This window comes from Oncorhynchus masou, chromosome 30 (assembly GCF_036934945.1).
Source record: "Oncorhynchus masou masou isolate Uvic2021 chromosome 30, UVic_Omas_1.1, whole genome shotgun sequence".
NCBI lineage: Eukaryota > Metazoa > Chordata > Actinopteri > Salmoniformes > Salmonidae > Oncorhynchus > Oncorhynchus masou.
The window spans coordinates 61,723,945-61,728,980 of record NC_088241.1 but is presented as its reverse complement, the minus strand read 5'-3'; positions in this window follow the sequence as shown (position 1 = coordinate 61,728,980).

The window sequence follows — 5,036 nt, the reverse complement described above, 5'->3', positions numbered from 1 at the left end:
AATGCATAGTGTGTGCCTGGGAACCCGTTCCCAGTATAATGCATAGTGTGTGCCTGGGAACCAGTTCCCAGTATAATGCATAGTGTGTGCCTGGGAACCCGTTCCCAGTATAATGCATAGTGTGTGCCTGGGAACCCGTTCCCAGTATAATGCATAGTGTGTGCCTGGGAACCCGTTCCCAGTATAATGCATAGTGTGTGCCTGGGAACCCGTTCCCAGTATAATGCATAGTGTGTGCCTGGGAACCCGTTCCCAGTATAATGCATAGAGTGTGCCTGGGAACCCGTTCCCAGTATAATGCATAGTGTGTGCCTGGGAACCCGTTCCCAGTATAATGCATAGTGTGTGCCTGGGAACCCGTTCCCAGTATAATGCATAGAGTGTGCCTGGGAACCCGTTCCCAGTATAATGCATAGTGTGTGCCTGGGAATACGTTCCCGGTATAATGCATAGAGTGTGCCTGGGAACCCGTTCCCAGTATAATGCATAGAGTGTGCCTGGGAACCAGTTCCCAGTATAATGCATAGAGTGTGCCTGGGAACCCGTTCCCAGTATAATGCATAGAGTGTGCCTGGGAACGCGTTCCCAGTATAATGCATAGTGTGTGCCTGGGAACCCGTTCCCAGTATAATGCATAGTGTGTGCCTGGGAACATGTTCCCAGTATAATGCATAGAGTGTGCCTGGGAACCCGTTCCCAGTATAATGCATAGTGTGTGCCTGGGAACCCGTTCCCAGTATAATGCATAGTGTGTGCCTGGGAACCCGTTCCCAGTATAATGCATAGTGTGTGCCTGGGAACCCGTTCCCAGTATAATGCATAGTGTGTGCCTGGGAACCCGTTCCCAGTATAATGCATAGTGTGTGCCTGGGAACCCGTTCCCAGTATAATGCATAGTGTGTGCCTGGGAACCCGTTCCCAGTATAATGCATAGAGTGTGCCTGGGAACCCGTTCCCAGTATAATGCATAGTGTGTGCCTGGGAACCCGTTCCCAGTATAATGCATAGTGTGTGCCTGGGAACCCGTTCCCAGTATAATGCATAGAGTGTGCCTGGGAACCCGTTCCCAGTATAATGCATAGTGTGTGCCTGGGAATACGTTCCGTGTATAATGCATAGAGTGTGCCTGGGAACCCGTTCCCAGTATAATGCATAGAGTGTGCCTGGGAACCAGTTCCCAGTATAATGCATAGAGTGTGCCTGGGAACCCGTTCCCAGTATAATGCATAGAGTGTGCCTGGGAACGCGTTCCCAGTATAATGCATAGTGTGTGCCTGGGAACCCGTTCCCAGTATAATGCATAGTGTGTGCCTGGGAACATGTTCCCAGTATAATGCATAGAGTGTGCCTGGGAACCCGTTCCCAGTATAATGCATAGTGTGTGCCTGGGAACCCGTTCCCAGTATAATGCATAGTGTGTGCCTGGGAACCCGTTCCCAGTATAATGCATAGTGTGTGCCTGGGAACCCGTTCCCAGTATAATGCATAGTGTGTGCCTGGGAACCGTTCCCAGTATAATGCATAGAGTGTGCCTGGGAACCCGTTCCCAGTATAATGCATAGAGTGTGCCTGGGAACCCGTTCCCAGTATAATGCATAGTGTGTGCCTGGGAACCCGTTCCCAGTATAATGCATAGAGTGTGCCTGGGAACCCGTTCCCAGTATAATGCATATTGTGTGCCTGGGAACCCGTTCCCAGTATAATGCATAGTGTGTGCCTGGGAACCCGTTCCCAGTATAATGCATAGAGTGTGCCTGGGAACCCGTTCCCAGTATAATGCATAGTGTGTGCCTGGGAATACGTTCCCAGTATAATGCATAGAGTGTGCCTGGGAACCCGTTCCCAGTATAATGCATAGAGTGTGCCTGGGAACCCGTTCCCAGTATAATGCATAGAGTGTGCCTGGGAACCCGTTCCCAGTATAATGCATAGAGTGTGCCTGGGAATACGTTCCCAGTATAATGCATAGAGTGTGCCTGGGAACCTGTTCCCAGTATAATGCATAGAGTGTGCCTGGGAACCCGTTCCCAGTATAATGCATAGAGTGTGCCTGGGAATACGTTCCCAGTATAATGCATAGAGTGTGCCTGGGAACCCGTTCCCAGTATAATGCATAGTGTGTGCCTGGGAACCCGTTCCCAGTATAATGCATAGAGTGTGCCTGGGAACCCGTTCCCAGTATAATGCATAGAGTGTGCCTGGGAATACGTTCCCAGTATAATGCATAGAGTGTGCCTGGGAACCCGTTCCCAGTATAATGCATAGAGTGTGCCTGGGAACCCGTTCCCAGTATAATGCATAGAGTGTGCCTGGGAATACGTTCCCAGTATAATGCATAGAGTGTGCCTGGGAATACGTTCCCAGTATAATGCATAGAGTGTGCCTGGGAACCAGTTCCCAGTATAATGCATAGAATGTGCCTGGGAACCCGTTCCCAGTATAATGCATAGAGTGTGCCTGGGAACCCATTCCCAGTATAATGCATAGTGTGTGCCTGGGAACCCGTTCCCAGTATAATGCATAGAGTGTGCCTGGGAATACGTTCCCAGTATAATGCATAGAGTGTGCCTGGGAACCCGTTCCCAGTATAATGCATAGAGTGTGCCTGGGAACCCATTCCCAGTATAATGCATAGAGTGTGCCTGGGAACCCGTTCCCAGTATAATGCATAGAGTGTGCCTGGGAACCCGTTCCCAGTATAATGCATAGAGTGTGACTGGGAATACGTTCCCAGTATAATGCATAGTGTGTGCCTGGGAACCCGTTCCCAGTATAATGCATAGAGTGTGCCTGGGAACCCGTTCCCAGTATAATGCATAGAGTGTGCCTGGGAACCCGTTCCCAGTATAATGCATAGAGTGTGCCTGGGAACCCGTACCCAGTATAATGCATAGAGTGTGCCTGGGAACCCGTTCCCAGTATAATGCATAGAGTGTGCCTGGGAACCCGTTCCCAGTATAATGCATAGAGTGTGCCTGGGAACCCGTTCACAGTATAATGCATAGAGTGTGCCTGGGAATATGTTCCCAGTATAATGCATAGAGTGTGCCTGGGAACCCGTTCCCAGTATAATGCATAGAGTGTGCCTGGGAACCCGTTCCCAGTATAATGCATAGAGTGTGCCTGGGAACCCGTTCCCAGTATAATGCATAGTGTGTGCCTGGGAACCCGTTCCCAGTATAATGCATAGAGTGTGCCTGGGAATACGTTCCCAGTATAATGCATAGAGTGTGCCTGGGAACCCGTTCCCAGTATAATGCATAGACTGTGCCTGGGAACCCGTTCCCAGTATAATGCATAGTGTGTGCCTGGGAACCCGTTCCCAGTATAATGCATAGTGTGTGCCTGGGAACCCGTTCCCAGTATAATGCATAGAGTGTGCCTGGGAACCCGTTCCCAGTATAATGCATAGAGTGTGCCTGGGAACCCGTTCCCAGTATAATGCATAGTGTGTGCCTGGGAACCCGTTCCCAGTATAATGCATAGAGTGTGCCTGGGAACCCGTTCCCAGTATAATGCATAGAGTGTGCCTGGGAACCCGTTCCCAGTATAATGCATAGAGTGTGCCTGGGAACCCGTTCCCAGTATAATGCATAGAGTGTGCCTGGGAACCCGTTCCCAGTATAATACATAGTGTGTGCCTGGGAACCCGTTCCCAGTATAATGCATAGTGTGTGCCTGGGAACCCGTTCCCAGTATAATGCATAGAGTGTGCCTGGGAATATGTTCCCAGTATAATGCATAGTGTGTGCCTGGGAATACGTTCCCAGTATAATGCATAGTGTGTGCCTGGGAACCCGTTCCCAGTATAATGCATAGTGTGTGCCTGGGAATACGTTCCCAGTATAATGCATAGAGTGTGCCTGGGAATACGTTCCCAGTATAATGCATAGTGTGTGCCTGGGAACCGGTTCCCAGTATAATGCATAGAGTGTGCCTGGGAACCCGTTCCCAGTATAATGCATAGTGTGTGCCTGGGAATACGTTCCCAGTATAATGCATAGAGTGTGCCTGGGAACCCGTTCCCAGTATAATGCATAGAGTGTGCCTGGGAACCCGTTCCCAGTATAATGCATAGAGTGTGCCTGGGAACCCGTTCCCAGTATAATGCATAGAGTGTGCCTGGGAATATGTTCCCAGTATAATGCATAGAGTGTGCCTGGGAACCTGTTCCCAGTATAATGCATAGAGTGTGCCTGGGAACCCGTTCCCAGTATAATGCATAGAGTGTGCCTGGGAATACGTTCCCAGTATAATGCATAGAGTGTGCCTGGGAACCCGTTCCCAGTATAATGCATAGTGTGTGCCTGGGAACCCGTTCCCAGTATAATGCATAGAGTGTGCCTGGGAACCCGTTCCCAGTATAATGCATAGAGTGTGCCTGGGAATACGTTCCCAGTATAATGCATAGAGTGTGCCTGGGAACCCGTTCCCAGTATAATGCATAGAGTGTGCCTGGGAACCCGTTCCCAGTATAATGCATAGAGTGTGCCTGGGAACCCGTTCCCAGTATAATGCATAGAGTGTGCCTGGGAATACGTTCCCAGTATAATGCATAGAGTGTGCCTGGGAACCAGTTCCCAGTATAATGCATAGAATGTGCCTGGGAACCCGTTCCCAGTATAATGCATAGAGTGTGCCTGGGAACCCATTCCCAGTATAATGCATAGTGTGTGCCTGGGAACCCGTTCCCAGTATAATGCATAGAGTGTGCCTGGGAATACGTTCCCAGTATAATGCATAGAGTGTGCCTGGGAACCCGTTCCCAGTATAATGCATAGAGTGTGCCTGGGAACCCATTCCCAGTATAATGCATAGAGTGTGCCTGGGAACCCGTTCCCAGTATAATGCATAGAGTGTGCCTGGGAACCCGTTCCCAGTATAATGCATAGAGTGTGACTGGGAATACGTTCCCAGTATAATGCATAGTGTGTGCCTGGGAACCCGTTCCCAGTATAATGCATAGTGTGTGCCTGGGAACCCGTTCCCAGTATAATGCATAGAGTGTGCCTGGGAACCCGTTCCCAGTATAATGC